Genomic DNA, 17,533 nt, shown 5'->3' on the forward strand with positions numbered 1-17,533 from the left:
CTTCCGGGGCTCACCCTTCTTTCAAAGTAAAATAACTCCAGCTTCTGACCCATAAGACTTCAGGAAACCCAGGCTCTTTCGAGAGTGTATACATAATTCTGGTGGTCGCTTGCCATTCTCCATGTGGATGGGGTTCCCGCTGCCCAGGCCGACTCGGTGCATTCCATCGCCTCTAAGGCAGTGCTCACATGAGGCTTCCTGGCTTGAGTGAAAACCTGAAGGAATGTCAGTGCACAGAGGAGAAAAGTAAGTTCGGTGCTGGCCATAACCACACCCCAAAACCCTGGACCAGATGTCATCCCACCCAGTTCCCTAGTGGTCTTCCTCGATCTTCAGGTTCCCACATATTGCTGAGTGTGGCCCTGCCCTTTCCTCACCTCTGCACAGAATTTCGCTTGGACCATGTCTTTCCTCCTCCAGGGCTAGACCCCAACAGCTTCTGCCTTCTATCCCACCAGAGAAAGACCTAAATCCACTAACATCGGAACAACTCCCCCACCTTTGACTTCGATGGACAGCAGAACTTGAGGAGTCTCCTTGTGTCTAGGCTTCCAATTCCAGGATGGAATTTCCCTTTTTTCTCCAGTTAAAAGTCCAGTGAAGTGCTTTTTCCCTATAAGAAAGCCTTGGCTGTCACAGACCAAGTTGGCTTCCCATTTTTAGCAGCACAAAGAATTGGAAAGCTTTGAAATTACCATTCTAACTTAACGGTTCTGGAGAGCCTGGATCCAATTCCCACTCAGGATTAATGCCCACATAGAGAATTTCCCTCCCCTTACCTCCACTACAGGGAAAGTTTTCTGCCAGCCCAAGGGAACTGGATCTTTACAAAGCAGAAGCTGTATTTCTTCTTCCATTGTGTTCTAGCATTGTGTGACTTTGGGCAAGGAGTTAACTTGTCTGACCTCACAGCCTCTATCTGTAAAATAAGTGTAATAATACCTCTTGCATAGGGTCATTGTAAGAATATTTAAAGGCAGAATTTAAGAAAACTGTTTAGCATGGCGCCTGGAATTCAAGAACTATTCAAGAAATCCTAGGCTCTACTTGTTTCTCTCTTTATGTGATTAAACAATGGTTTGCTTTGTTGCCTTATGCGAGTATTGTAATGCAGTTCTGAGAATTATATGAAGGTTCAGAAACTTGTTAACAAAGATACACTGAGTCTTCAGAGAAGCTGAAATGTTCTGCTTTGTTGAGTATCTTTTTAGCTATGTCTTTGCACACATCTGTACTTATTTCTTTTTTATTTATTTATTTATTTATTTATTTATTTTTATTTATGACAGTCATACAGAGAGAGAGAGAGAGAGAGGCAGAGACATAGGCAGAGGGAGAAGCAGGCTCCATGCACCGGGAGCCTGACGTGGGATTCGATCCTGGTTCTCCAGGATCGCGCCCTGGGCCAAAGGCAGGCGCCAAACCGCTGCGCCACCCAGGGATCCCTGTACTTATTTCTTTAAGATTAATTCCTAGGTGGGGAATTGGTAGACACAAAAATATGTGCATTCTTAGGACGTTGGCTACATATTACCCAATTGCCCCCTGGAAAGTCTGTACCAGTTTACATTCTCCACAGCCCTCCAAAGCCCTCCAAGCGCCTTTCTCTTGGAATCTTTTCTGTTTTGTTTTGTTTCTATCGAAGTTCAATTTCCCAACATATAGGATAACACCCAGTGCTCATCCTCTCTCTTGGAATCTTAAGTTTTTCTTAAAATTTACTAATTTGATGAGTGAAAAGCGTTATTGTGGTTATTAAATCACTTTCTAAACCTGGAAAACAAAAACTCCACAATTCCAACTCATGGATTTTCAAGATGAAGATCCCAAGACTCAGAGAGATTAACTGACTTGGCCAATTCACCTAATTAGTAGGACAACCCAAATCCATGTCCCATGTTTCCTAACTCTGGAATTCTTTCCATTATACTCAGGAGAGGCAGAGTTAGCCCGGGGGTAACACCACTCAGGGCCTACTAAATAACGAGGTTCAATTAGACCTAGGGGAGTATGCAGTAGAGGAAAGAGTCAATGAAGGGAGCTCTAATTAGCGTCTGGCTAATTCATCATCCGATAATGAGTATGGCACTCTCCATGTTAGCGCCACCTACTGCTGAGAATTTAAGCTCGCCCAGGATTTCTCTCTGAAGTTGAAGGTAGAATGGGGGATGATGGGAGATTCAGAATGGTTTAAATTGTTTTATTCTAGGTAGGAGTAGACAAAGAATTCAGTATGGAGTCACTGAGTCATGAGCCATTGGGACTTCAACTGCTGTGGTCTCCTGAATTGCTGTGAATGAAGTGGTTCCAGTTTCTTACAGCGGCAAAGTCAGTTTTCTGTTCTTCCTATTGTGTACATGGCAGGCAGCTTTCTTCATTTTTCTATAACCTAATTTCTAGTGTAAGCCCACATTCTGCTAGTGGCAGGAAACTTAATATAGAGTGACTTCTGGAGTAAAATCATCCATTTTGGTATTTACGCAGTCATTTCTGGTTCTAGTCACTTATTTCAACATTTCGTTCCCTTCCCTTCTTCCTGGGGTTGCAACTAAGATCCTGAAGCCTTAAGATTGTTTAGGTGTAGGAAATGGGGTGCTGAGGTGGGTGAGGAAGGGATGGGGGTGGTCTGGTCCATGGACATCTTTAATCTGATAGAGGCCTAGTCTTTGGCCATTGGCATCTATTCATACTGGCACCCAATGGCCATAGTTGGCGTCCTGCCCAGATCTTAATTGTTAGGGAGCCCTCCCTCTCCAATATATCCTCTTTATCCCAACTTCAAGCCCTGCTCAGATCTGCTTATCTTTTTTTTTTTTTTTTAGCCATTTCGTTCCCATGGAGGAATGTACAGAACAAGGGAAGATGCTGTCCTACACATTAATGTTATAGGAACATCCAGGGACTTTCTCAGGGCCCTTCTGCCTGCTTCACCCTATTGCCCATCTAGGACACTATTCCCAGCATAGGGAAGAGGAGCTGGCAAATTATGTCCTGTAAAAGGCCAGATAGGAAATGTCTTAGGCAAATCCTCAACTCTGCCGTTGTAGCACAAGAGCAGCCAGAGACGCTTTGTGGATAAGTGGACATGGCTCAGTTCCAATTCCAATGGAACTTTATTTATAAGACCAGGTAGTGTACTGAATTTGGCCCTTGGGTGGTAGTTTGCCGACTCCATATATTTATCTGTGGTGTCCCCTCTAGCTCCAGGCATCTTCCAAAGAGCAAGGCTCAAATTCTTTCACGTCCTAGTGCCCCCTAAACCTATCTTGAGGATTTATTACCTTGCCTCTGAAAGTCATTAGGTGTGGGAGAAGGCAAGGTACATGACCCCTCGGGGATCTGTCAGCCTGTGGCTCTCTTACTCCCTTTCCTCTTTCTCTGACTGGAGCAACTACCCTCACTTTTTTTTTCCATTCTATTGTGTAGAGTGAATTTTATGTTGCTCTTACTTGGGATTTAGATGCAGTTTAGATTCAGTTACACCTAGCTCTTGCAAATCACAAACCTTTGCTCTGGAAGCTCTAAATTCTGTAATAAGAGTCAATGGCTCAAGGTCAAGAACTTGATGTTTTATTGTCCACATTCTTCATAACCCTTCCCTTCTCTGGGAGCCACCAATGCCGCAAGTGACTCTTGCTTAGTCTGGGCCTTGACTGAATTTAACCCATACTCTAAGGGCAGCCAAAAATAAATTTTCTGGCCAAAGTCTTTTCATCTGGGTTTATCTTATGAGGAACCGAGAAGAATAAGGTTGACCTGAAATTCTTAGAAAAAGCTGTCCACTGACATGAATAGAAATAGATGCTTTCAGGGCAAAACCGTTTAGAGCAGAGCTTTTCAAACTAGGGGTTACAACCCATTAGGACTTTAAGACAGAAGCAGGCAAATTTTCAGTAGAGGCACAAGTCATAAGTATTTCAGGCTTTGTGGGTCATACTTAACATGCAACTCTCAACTCACTACTACTCAACTCAGCCATTATAGCGTGAAAGCATTCATGGACAATGCGAACGTGAATGAGTGTGGCTGGGTGCCAATAAAACCTTATTTGAGGGCACTGAAATTTTAATTTCGAGTAATTTTCACATTATGAAATACAATTCTCCTCATGATTTTTCATTTAAAAACATAGAAACCATTCTTAGCTCACTGGCCATACACAAAACAGCTGACTGGTTAGATTTGGCCCTTGGGCTTTAGTTTGCTGACCTCTGCATTAGAGGGGCAGGAAATCAATTAAGTGAAAAGCTAGACCAGGAATTTTTCCTAAAATGAAATTTAAAAAAAAAAAAAAAAGGAAGGTAAAGAAGAGAAACTGTCAGACTGCACTGTTCGTAGAAAAGGTTTTGTGAGATGTTTATTTCCATTAATTCACATACGTATGTGTGCATTCAATGGTGGGACAAAATGTAGTTCTTATGGAAGGATATGATGCAAAGTCATCCATTTCGAGAAACATTCCTTTCAGTATGACATTTCTTTTCTCTAAAGTCATTCTTTTATCCATTCCACACCTCCAGATTTGATGCAAGCATTGCCACCTAAAATACCAGACAGCAAGTTAAATTTAAATTTCAGATTTTTAAAAATGAATACTTTTTTTAGTATTAGTATGTTCCTTGTAATATTTAGGAAGGATTTATACTGGAAACATTCCTATTTCTATCTGAAATTCAGATTTAACCAGGAGCCCTCTATTTTTTTGTTTGTTTTTTATAAGTCTGACAGTCATAGTTGGTTTATAATGAATTGCATCCATTATTACTGTAATCATCTTAAAACTCCAGGAAGGGGAGTCCAGTTTAGTTGGTAACTTAAGAAAGAAACCTGACATTTAAATGATTCCTCCGACACACCGGGATCTGAGCCATTTCACAGTTGCATAAGTACTAACCTTCCTTACAATGTTCTAAGAAAGGGAGCTTTGTTGTCTCCATTTTGCAAATGAGGAAAAACTGAAATGCAGCTTGCTCACCAGTGAAGGTAGAACAGGGATAAAAGGATGGATTGGGGGGATGCCTGGGTGGCTCAGCTATTCAGCTCCTGCCTTTGGCCCAGGGCGTGGTCCTGGAGTCCCTGGATCGAGTCCCGAGTTGAGTTCCCGGCATGGAACCTGCTTCTCCCTCTGCCTGTGTCTCTCTGTCTCTCTATCGTAAATAAATAAATAAATAAATAAATAAATAAATAAATAAATAAATCTTTAAAAAAAAAAAAGGATGGATGGCCCTTCGGACTCCAATTTCTCGTTCCCTCACCAGGTGGTTCTCAGAGGCGGGCTGTGTGGAAACACAACCCGCAGTTCTTGGTCCTAGTAGAGCACTGCTTGGTGGGAGCTGGCCAACCAGGGTGTTGACAATATAAATGCATTGTCTGTGGGGAATTTAAGCCCAGCATCAGGCCAGTGAAGTCCGGTTTTTATTACAATAAAATACCCTTCTGCATCAAGGCCGACTCCCACCCTCTATGATAGGCCCCTACTTGGTACATAGTTGGTGCTGAGTAAATGCTGCTCTCATCTTTCTTCCTTCTTTCTTTCCCTCTCTCTCTTTTTTAAAAAAGATTTTATTTATTTATTCTTGAGAGACACAGAGACCCAGACAGAGGGAGAAGCAGGCTCCCTGCGGGGGAGCCCAAATGGGACTTGATCCCAGAACCCTGGGATCATGACCTGAGCCAAAGGCAGATGCTCAACCGCTGAGCCACCCAGGTGCCCCTCCTTTTCTCTTTCTTTCTCTCTACCCTGGGGCTGGCAAATAAGTTACAAACCACTTGCCAACTATAATTGGTGATGACAGCCTGACTGTCGGGTTGAGGAGAATTCTGAGGTTGAGTCTTTGCTCAAAACAAAAGAATGCTCTGCTTGCTCAGTGATGTCTGCCACAGGAAGGTGAGTAAGGGGTGGCAGCTTCCATGCCACGTGTTTGCCAAACCACAATGAAAATCTACAGCCTCCGGACAGCAAATAACTACACTGGGCAGCTATTAAACATGAATCCAAAGCTCCCTCCCACTTAAGACAAGGCAAGAAGGGCGGAGGAAGGGAATTTCTGCCCATCAAATCCCAACTCCCACCCTCAACACACACCACTTGTGAGTGACCTGGAGCTCCAGGCTGTGTGGATGGTGGAGGCATAAGCAGATAGGCAGGGAGGGTGTGTTTGTTTGGGGCCAAGGGTCAGGGGCAAATTCATATCTCCCCTCACTCAGCCTCTCAGCGCCTTATGCATGTGGCTCGTGCTCAGCGTGACCAGAGGTCTCTGCTCGCGTGTGCCTTATTGGAAGCAGTTGAAGAGGAATGCCTTCTCTCTCCTCAGATGTGTGTGTGGCTGAAGAGAGGGCTACAAAAATAGTCTGAAGGCAAGAGTTTCCATTCCTCTATGTCCCCAAAGCAGTTTCCTCTTGGACACAAACCTCCATCTTCCTTAAATTCCCAGATTGAGTAACTTCTTGGAAGGCTTTCTTGGTTTTTTTATTTTAAGATTATTTTTCCAGCTGTAATTTTTCTTGAATCTGGAATTTTGCTCTTTCTGCTTCAAACTTCATTGTAAATCCAAGTGTAAAATCAGACTTATAAATAGCCTTTGTGTACAGCAGGCGTTTGGGTGTGCCATGTTTTAACATTGAAATAGTCTCCCATTTAGATGACTCCATAATTCCTCTGCATCTCAGTTTACCTTCCCGCCCCAGAAATTAGAGGTAATCATTGGAAGGCCTTGGGCAGGCCTTCCTCTAGGAGGAGTTGATAAATTTAAGAGTGCCTTTAAGGCCAAAGAGAAGGAATGTTCAAAGGCATATAAAGGCAAATTTGGCTAGCTATTTGGATCTTTAGTAGTTTTGGCAAATACCGTATTTTGTTGAGTCAGTATCCTGTGGACCTAGAAATGGCTTCTAAAACTATCTGGTCAATTTTCCCTTGGGGAGTGGTTCTGTGAAAGGTCAATGATCCCTCATATGGGTCAGAGTAACTTTGTATTTTGTACAGAGGTCAAGATATTACTCATCATATGAAGGATATTACCTTTTGATGATTCTGGCCTATGTACATCTAGAAATTGCAGATTTGGGATGCCTAGGTGGCTCAGTTGGTTAAGTGTCTGCCTTAAACTCAGGTCATGATCCCAGGGTCCTAGGATCGAGCCTCGTGCCAGGCTCCCTGCTCAGCCAAGAGCCTGCTTCTCCCTCTTCCTCTGCCCTCCTCTGCTTGTGCTTACCTGCTCACTTGCTCTCTCTCAAATAAATACATACATACATACATATCTTTTAAAAAATAAATAAAAAATGAAGATCTGATTTTTTTCTTAACACACCAGTGAGACAAGGATCTCCAAGGAAATGGGTCCAGACTCTGGTGCTTTGTTTTGTGTTGCCTCAGCCAGATGACTTAGTGAGTCATTCATCATGCTTTCCCTATGGATTATTCACTGTTGTTTTTCATCATGTCTTTAAACCCAACTTCTGGGACACTTAGTTGGGTCTCTTCACCAGACTCTCTGGAGCCATATTAATTTCTACCTCAGAAACTTTGTTCCCACTTTGTTTTAGATCCCCCCAACCTGTCTCTTCCTCTATACCTAGTCCCCTATCCAGCCCAGCCTTCAAGATCCCATGGATATCAGCTCAATCAAGCCATCCTTGACTATTTGTCTAGTACCCTACAATTTCTCCCATTCCTGAACTCCTGCTGGGAACTTTGTCAATACTCAATCTTTGCACTTGATCTCAGATCTCCTGTACTTGTCCACATTTTTCTGGAAAGAAAAGATGCTGCCATGCTTTCTCTATATTTTCCAGAACGTGGAGCCCAGGTTGGGCCTGCCTCAAGCAACTCTGGATCTATGAATGGCTGAGACATCTTAATTGGGCCTACAGTTGACACATCTAAGAACACAGAGGTTCCCTTTATCTTTGTGGTGTTTGACCAGAGCTTGCCCCCAACCATACCCAATTACAGGAAAAATAGTGTTTGAAGTAGGAAGCTAGTTCTGTGAATCCACATTTCCTTTGTTGGGCAATGATCTAGCTGCATGTGGCATAACTTTTGCTGACACATAGTGTACTCATTTTTTTAATTTTTTCTTTTTGTGTCAGTAAAAAACTATTTCCATTCAAGTCTCAAGTGGTGAAGGAGGGTAGTGGTTCCTCTGTGACCTTGGACAAGTCATTTCATCACCTTCAGCTGCAGTTTCTCTTCTACAACTTTTCCAGCTCCAATGTTCAGCAAGTCTATGGTTTTGTGGCTGCTAAACCCTCCTCACATCTCATCAAAAAGATTTGTTCACATGACAAAGGGAAGGACTACCTTAGCTACCTCTCCATTTTCTGCTTTGGATCTGATGTTGACCGATGGAGTTAGGAGTGATGTTAATCATCAGTGGCCTGGCTGGGCCTTCTTTCTCTAGTGACTATAGCTCCTTGTATCCCACTAGCTAAGACTCAGAGCTCCCTTTCAGGGTGGTTGCTTTGACTTGTCCACTCAGGGGCATCTAGACAATCTGATTTGGGGGAAAATTGTTCTGCTAATCTTTCTCTCTACCATGATGTATATCCTCAGTAGCATAAACTGTTTTGCCTGTGGTTTTGCAACATTGGCCAAGCCATTTCTTCTGTTAGAGCCTTTGGAAAATTCACATGTTCTAGTGATTAATAAAGCAACTAATAAAGGCTTTAATAGATGCCCTTTCTCTTTCTTTTATGTAGTTGATTGCAACAACAAAACTGTCTACCATTGTTAGCCATAATTTTATGAGTTGTCTTTGGTGACTTATGTTTCTGCTGTTATCATTTTAGGTGTCACATCTTGAGGATAGATGTCTTGGGTAAGACATGACATGAGTTGATTTTCACGTGTTAAAAGTTGGCCCTTGTGCTAGACAGAAAGTAGAGGAAACTACTCTGTTATTAGGGTTTTCAAAAGAATGTTTACATCCCTGTATAGCTAGTTTGATTTCTGCCATGATGGAAGAGAGATCTAAGGTTAGAACCAATTAAGAAATATCTATTGTCTAATTGCTGCTATGTTTAATAAGCTACTTAAGACAGAAAAATTATTTTGTGGAATTTTAAAAAGTCATTTGACAAGATATCTTTTGGTCTTCTAAAGTACCTGCAGCATTTTCACCAAGAATGCATTATTCAGTGGGAAATGGCAGTGGGATTACTCCTTCTCGTTAAGTAGATTTGGTGTGTGATTTATGTGCTTATATTTCCATGCACACTCAGGGAAGCAATTCCCCTTTCAAATGAACAAAATAATGATGCCAAGAAAGAGAGAGAGAGAGAGAGAGAGAGAGAAGAAAGAAAAGAAAGGAAAATCAGAATTTCAGAAGAAAGTAAATTGCTTAGATTAGAACTGAAACCATGTGGGGCTCAGGAATCTTGTAATATCCTGTTCATTAAAAGTTCTTCAAATAAATGTGAACATATAGGAGAGAGAGAGAGAGAGAAGAGAAAGAGAGAAGTCTTGCATTTGGATTCAACAGCGTGTCAGCCTAATTATATTAGACAATGGTGAGCTCAGTAATTCCACTTTTGATCCATTGCTGTGTGAAGTTCATTATTATCTGTTTCAAATTATTGTTCATTTCAAGAGCCCTACAATGAAAAAGCATGTAAAGACTTTGAAAGAGCACTTGGTGCCTTCCCCGAAAGCTTTGTGAAACATTTCTTTGGAAACGTTTCTGCTGAGGCTGTGCGTTGGTTGTGAGTGGGCGTAGGGGACGGGCGTCTGTGTTTCCCCTTTTCAAATTTGTTTACCTTAAGTACGTTTCCATGGAAACAAGGCCTGCTTTTGAGCTGGCTTTAAGGGTTGTCCACAAGAAGAAGGAACAGAAAAATATAGATAGCTAAAATTCTCATATAATCCAGAAAAGGTCATTCAAGGCAAGAGAAACTCAGATGTATCGAGCCTGTCTTAAGACTGATGGTTTAAAATAAGTTTTCTTATTTAACTCTGAGAGCTTGATGATATTATCTCTGTCTTACAGATGAGGGCCTTGAACTTCTGAACATTTACTCAAATAGTAAGTAACAAACGCAGATTTGAACCCAGGCCTGTCTGATTCTGAAACCCACGCTCTCTCTCTAAAACCATGTTGCCAATAGTTTCAACCTTCCTCCTACCTCCCTCAAGCATTTTCCAGAACCTTATAAAAATGGGCCACTCTTGATTTTACCTTCTTTGGGGTAAATAAAGTACTTGTGAGGAAAGAGATACTAGGAAAAAAGAAAAATAAGTGGCCTGAATATTCCAAGTATGAAATCATCATCAGCAGCAGCAACATCATGAACACTTGCCCAAAATATTTCCAGAATCCTCGGCTGGTCCAGGAAAGCCTCATTTAGCTAACAATCCCTTGAGTAAGAAAGCCTCCATTTACCAAAGTATTGGCTATGCTCTGCTTTGAAGAGAAGACAAGGCCATGCCCTGGAAAGAGTCCTGCAGTGACATGGGTTCACATCTTGCCCCTCCAAATGGGAGCCCCTACAGGATCCTAAGAAGCTTCTTTGAGTGTCAGCTATAAACAGGATATCTTGATGGAGCAGGATCTGGCCCTCAGCCATTTCGGCCAGTGGTGATAGGCAACGCCCTTTTTTATACTCATGATCTCTATCTCAGATACATACTAAGTTCAGTTTGTACAGAGCATTGACAAAGGCTATGAAAGAACTCACACTAAGGGAAGTGGTTTCATGTGGAGAGATGGGCCCAGCAACCAGGCCTGAGTGTTGGAGAAGAAGTATGGCCCCAGTAATGTATTTATTGTGGCTGATATTAGAATTTGGCCCCACCCAGGACTTAAAAAACTTTGACATAAATGCCATAGCCCTAGAGGTTGAGCAGCTGAGTGTGGGACCTTCTAACTCCTACTCCAACGGGCTGTAACACAAAAGGAACATTTTCCTATTTATTTTGGGGGTGACAAAATCTCTGGCATTGAGGTGCAGGTATTTTCAGCTCTAATGGTGATAGAGGTGGGACTGCCAACTTGGAGGGACCCCTCCATGGAACACTGAGGACCTGAGGCCAAAAATCCTAGTTCTGTGAGCTTTGGGTAAGGAGACGACCAAAAGGGATCCTTGGACACAACTAAGTTTTCCCAGCAATCTATAGCGAGGGCAATGCCTTAAATATTACGCTTCCTATAGTCAAAGAAGTAGGGTTTTACAGCCACTGGGATTTAGGGCGAGATGAGCATGAGACTGGACTACACTCACTACAAGTTACCTTTTAGGTTATTGGGATGATAAAGTGCAGTGCCAGGTGCAGAGTAGGCCTTCAATAAATGTTAGCTATTTTGAGCTGTCTGGGGCATAAGCAGGGATTGGCAAGGTAGGCAAGTTCCGGACACTGGGCAGAACTTCTCAATGCCACCCCAGATCTCAAGGGGCATCGAGCCAAACAGATCAGCTCCCACGGTGCATTCTGAAAGGAACATTAGACACAGGAAGAGGAGAGAAGGTGTAAATCCAGAAACTGGCTGAAAGGACTTGGAGTGAGAGAGGCCAAGCTATAAGGCCTCCAGCGGGCAGGGCTGGTGGGAGCAGGAAAAGATGAGGGTGGGGTAGGGGATGGGAGAAATAAACCAAAGTCACACACTGACTTGGAGCCAAGCAGGGACTGGAACCTAATGGCTCTTTTCTCTTCCATTAACTTTTCCATTTCGACACAATTTAAGACTCACAGGAAAGTTGGCAAGCACAGCACAAAGAGTCCTCATACACCTCTCACTCCGATTTCCCAAATGTTAACATTCTACCTCTTTGCTTTCTTCTGTATAACCAGCTCTGACCTCTGGCACTGTCTACACCCATCCTCGTATCCTCATTCATGCTGTATTTTTTCTGATCCATTTGATGAGTGATGTCCCTTTACATATTTCAATGTCTATATCCTAAAAATAAGAGCATTCCCTTTATCAAGTCGCAGTAGGATGATCCAATTCAGGAGATTTGCATTCATACAGTATCATTATCCAATGTTATCCAATGGATACATCCTATCCAGATGTCACCGATTGTCCTAATACTATCCTTTAAAGCAAACGAAAATCCCACATTGTCTGTTACATTCACTTGTCACATCTCTCCAGTCTCCTTGAATCTGCAACACTTCCTTAGTCTTTGTCTTTCACGATACAGACATTTTTGAAGTACACGGGTCAGCTGCTTTATAGAATCCTTTTCAATTGGGGTTTGTCTGATGTTTCCTCATGAGTTCGATTCAGTAATATTTTTTTGGCAGGAATGATGCAATATGTGCTCTTCCCAGTGCATCCTATCAGGAGATCCTTGAGGTCGATTTTTCCCATGACTCAGAACATTAACTGTGATCATTTAGCGGAGGTGGTCCCTGCTAGGTTTCTCTACAGTTGGGTCACTATGTTGATTTTGTCATTAAAATAATAGGGAGGACGGATACTTTGAGACTATGTAAGTATTCTGTTTGTCTCAAGCTTGCCTCCTTACATTCACTACTCAGCGACCTTTTTTACCCAAATCACATCCCACGATTACAAAATGGTAATCTCTTATCCTCTCTATTTCAGTTTAGTGAGCTAGGAGCGTGTGTGCCTTTTGCATACCCCGCATGCCCTCCATGCCTTAGCTTGGTTCTACCTCTTTCCTGAAATGCCTGCCTCCCCCTCGTCTCTTACTGTTTACCAACAATTTAAGACCCAACTCAAGGTTCATCTCCAGGGACATTTTCCCTGATTCATTTCCCCTGATTCATTGATATTCCCTTGCTCTCTTTTGTACTTTGGCCTTTAGATGTTTCTCAGTTTCTATCCATTTCTCGAAGGCTTGGCTTTTCCTTACAACATGACTAGGGCAACATCATCTTTTATAACATGTTTTTCAAACTATCTGGTGAAGAACCAGTTTTTGAATGTTTCCAAAATGCTGAGGAAGAATTTGTGGTCCCAGTGTATGTGACTCACCACTGGAGTTTAGCAGCATCCAAACTGGTCCCTACTGCCCTGTTCACTGACACAGGCCCATTGATCATGGGCTTGGATGTCATGACAAAGTCAAACTTCCCTAAAAGTTTAACATGAGCCAGTTACATTTTGTACTTAACATTTCTGAACTTAGAATGGGTTGGTAAAGCTTTGAGTAGCATGTTTTAGGGCATCCCTTCCCTCTCCCTACAAACACCCCCACTCTCAGACCCAGGATATTTGCATATAGTAATCAGGTGAGAGAGAAAAGCCTTTCTCTTCCCCCAGTAGTCTCCCTTCTACCTGAGTTTGCCCAAGATACTCTTTGTGACATAATTACCACTGGAGACCTGAGACTTCATGGGTGAAGAAATGATGAACAGTGGCTCCTGATCAAGAATGAGGTTTAGGGATGTGAAGGGAGCATTAAGATTAAGAGAAGTAATTGCCTTAGTAACAGCATCATGTTTTAGAGGAATAAGCACATTTGCATTTGTCATTGGAATAATTCAGTCTACAACAATCAAATCAAATGGAACAATGAACTCTCCTACTCTATTTCTCTTGGTAAAAACAGAGCTCTTCATCTGAGATCTCCAACATTAACAAAAGAATGCTATTTTTATAGACTTTATTGTGTTTGTTGTTGTTGTTGTTGTTGTTAAATACTACTCAGGCATTGGGGCCAGTAGGTGCTAGGAAAAAGGAGGAAACAAAACAGAGTCCCTGCCTTCATGGAGCAGATGTTTCACTTGGGGAGGCAGTGATAGAGCCTACAGGGAACAACACTAAGGAGCCCTGAGATCACAGCAGCAATTTGGTGGTCACAGATGACCCCTCCAAGGAAGGGGTTTTGGAAGTGAGAGCTGAAGATGAGTAGAGGTGGGCCAGTGGTGCGGAGGATGTGCTTTTCCAGCAGAGATGTCAACACACACAATGGTGGGTGGGAAACCACATCTTCCAAGTGACGCTTGGGGAGTCATGTGAATAGGTACAGAATGAGCCCAATGTGGTTGTAAGATTGGCAAGAACCAGGCACATGAGTAGTGGGCTGATGGGGATCCTGTTCCTAGAGCCACAGAAAGCTATTGAGAGTTCCTGACCTGGGGAGCGGAAGGCTCAGGGTGGGCTCTGTGGGATGAGTTAGAAGGCTATTGGCGGTGATGCTGGCTTGGATCAGGCAATGGAATCTCTTGCTCTTTTCATCTTTGGGGGACTTGCCAACAACTGAATTAAATCCTTTGAGGGATGAGTGGACAGCATTCCCATTTTTCAGATGAGGAGACCATCAGAAAGGGCCCCAAATTAAGTTATTTCTGCACCCTTTGGGTAGTGAAGAGGAACAAGTTCTTGGAAAGGCTGAGACTACAGGCCACATGGAGCCCAAGGGTGTGGGCTGCTGAGAGATTGGTTCAGGACTGCATCCCCCCCTTGGCAATGCCCCAGTTGCCATTTCTAGCTCCTTCTGATCCACCATGGGTGTGTTTTTCACCCAACAGATCTTGAGGACGACAGGTTTATAATAGGAAATCAAAGCTGAGCTTTGGCATGGGACCTATGAACGAGTTCCTAAGAGTCTTGCTGATTAGGAACAGAGGAGAAGGCCGGTACGTTAGATCAGATTGTGAATTACAGTATGTCGTCAGAGGATCAGTGTGATGACTACCAAGAATAAAGGTAAGTCAGTTAGGAGTCATGTATACAAAATGGTTTTCCTTTGCCTAATAAACTAATTTGCTGCACAGTGTCATCAGACGCTGGTATATTCCCATCAACTGTGGGAAAAAGAATAAGAAAGTTTTAATAATAAGCCAGTCATCACCTATTATTTACCATGTACCGTAATAGAATCCAATCCTAACAACAAACCATTCATGGCAGGAGGTCTATTATCACACCCATTTTGCAGATGGACAGAGCTAAGGCTCAAAGAGGTTAAGTAAGGCACCCAGGGTCACACAGCCTAGGGGAGGGGGTCGGAACCTGAGATTGCCTGGTGTCCAAGCTTGTAATCTATGCTAGCACTGGGGAAGGCAGGGAGGGGTCTGTGTGATTTACTTCTTTTGCAAATTAGAATGAGCTGGGGGGTGGGGGGGTCTTCCTCTGCGAATGTCACTCTCAATTGCCGGCACTGGTGGCTCCAGGAAGTGTGTAGAACCCTGAACCCTGGGTGTATCAAGGATACGGGTGTGGCCAGGGAAGGTCAAGTGCCTGTGTGTCCCCTCAGGAAAAAGGTTGAGAACCAGTGGCTTAGTAAAGAAATCACGAAGACTGACTGGGGAGGGAGGGAGAAGTGATGTCAGGGTGGGGCTGCCTGGGGACACTCTTCTTCCACTTTCAGCCTCCTCTTCTACTCTGCGTCCTGGGGGCCTTCTCCAAGGTGTTTGTTTTGTGTCCCTAGGGCCATCTGCAACCACGTGGCTCTGTGACTCTGGAAATGCCCTGGGTACATAATCTAAATCCTAAGGACAACTGTCTGCTATGGGGTCCCGGGCAGTGAGGCTTGCTGGGACCCGGAATCCTCCTCATCCAAAATAACCTCAGCGGCCCCCAGCTCTGGCCTCTCTGACACAGGCTCTCCAACAGCAGCTGGAGGGAAACATCTGGAGATCAGCTTGACACCATCACCCACTGACCTTGAGACTCCTCGGTGGTTGCCTTCATCCTTGCTCGTAATGCCATTGCCTCTTGGATCTGCCCTCCTCTTCATCTCCAGCCCTGGCTCTTGCCAGAGATCCCTCATTCTATCTTGCGGCTATTGAGCCACTGGCAATTCCCCAAATGCCCCTGTGGACCGTCTCTCTTTCTTAACTTCACATGCACTGAACCACCCCACCTGAAATGAAAACTCTTTCTTAACCTTCTCTCCTTTTTTTAGAAAATTGTTGTCATTTTATTATATCATAAGCCATTGAAACATCCGAACAAATCAATATTTGGGCGGTCACTATCTGGGCGGTGAGGCAGCTGCTTTCTCCTTCACTTCTTTGGGTGACTAGAGCAACTTGTCAGTAGATTAAAAAAAAAAAAAAAAAGACAACCTTTTGCATTCCTTAAGTCTTTCCAAGGCATGTGCTGGTACGACTCAAACTTCTGTCAGATGCAACTAGTCTAGCATCCAAACACGCACAGTAGTAGCAGCGCGCTGCGCCCGCTCCCACCACAGCCCTGCTCATTTGTGTGTGATATTTGGAGCATCTGGAGGAGTGTGAATAGTATCAGGAAGAGGAGGGAGGAGGAAACCGCATGAGTGCCTGGCTGGAAAGAGGTCAGCTGAAGTCGTGCAGGGCAAGCCTGAACACGGCATTGGTGCAAACCCAAGCATCATTGATGTTCTTTAATAGGAACATCTGGTGGAACCGCATGATGGGGTCTTCATCCGCCGTGAGCTGGCCCACAACCATGCTGATGATGCAGCTATCTGGCGTGGGCTGATGGTCCTGTGCCATGAGGCTGTGCTGGATTTTCTGGAACGGAAGGCTAGACAACTTCCCCGCAATGGCAGCTTTCCCCTGGAACTGCTGTCCTTCCCATGCAAGGCATGATGCATCAATAGACATTGTGTCTAGTTGGGTTCTGTCATTATCAAATAACTGGTAGTAATGCTGAATGAGGCTGGATCTGATCTGCTCCCAAATTGGCTGGCCTCCCATTCTGGAGTGTCACCCGGCCTCGTTGGACCCGAGGGGCTGGCACGATGGCAGCAGTGGCGGTGATGGCCATTAACCTTCTCTTCATTACTCAACCAATTCCTCTTCATCTCTGAGACTCAGCTCCAGGGTAACCTTCCTTCTTCTCTCTACTGAGGTCATACTTGCATCATAGAATTTCTCACCTTGCATATGTGAGGTGTGTGTGTGTGTGTGTGTGTGTGTGTTCTGCTGTTCTCCCAGGTGAATCACACGCTGCTGACACCTGAGAAGCACTGGCCTTCCCCTGGGGGAAGAGAGAATGAGCATCCCGTCAGGGTCTGCCCCTTTTGTTCGGTGTCGTGCCAAGGCGAGTGACAGAGGCTGCACTTGAAACTACGTCTTCGGGTGGCAAGCCTGCATTTGTCCCTGTTATGGCTGCATCACTGGGGTTAGGAGCGTGAGCCATGAATGTAGACAAACGTAAGTGCTCATCCGATCTGCCACCTGTTATCTGTGTGGCTTTGGGCAAGTTGCTTGACCTCTCTGAGCCTCAGCTTCTCATCGGTGGGGTGGAGAAAACTAAAGTAGAATTCAATGCAACAACCGATGCAAAGAAAATATTTTATGCACAGCACCTCCCGACCAAGTGCTCAGCAAATATCAGTTATGGACGCTGCACGTAAAACAGGGGCTTTTATCATGCATGGACGTTTAATCTCACTGAAGCAGCTACTCAATCACACACGTATTAATTAGGCGACTTTATAATTCAGGGTGTTTGCCAGATGCTAAAAATAGAAGAAGACTCCACTCCATCTAATGAGACCACAGAAGATTTAGGTAATAACATAACAGATAATTCAAATTCATAAAATTGCTCCTTGCTCCAGAGAGTAAGGGCTCTGAGGTCTCAAAGAAAGAGAAGCTCATATCGTATGAAGTGATTAGGAAAGGCTAACGACC

At 43.8% G+C, this 17,533-nt stretch overlaps 1 pseudogene; it reads right to left on the bottom strand.

Annotated features, from left to right (window-relative positions):
- Positions 1 to 16,204: 16,204 nt before the first annotated feature.
- Positions 16,205 to 16,697, bottom strand: LOC140610621 (nuclear transport factor 2 pseudogene; annotated as a pseudogene).
- Between the last annotated feature and the right edge of the window lie 836 nt (positions 16,698 to 17,533).

This window comes from Canis lupus, chromosome 2 (assembly GCF_048164855.1).
Source record: "Canis lupus baileyi chromosome 2, mCanLup2.hap1, whole genome shotgun sequence".
NCBI classification, from domain to species: Eukaryota; Metazoa; Chordata; class Mammalia; order Carnivora; family Canidae; genus Canis; species Canis lupus.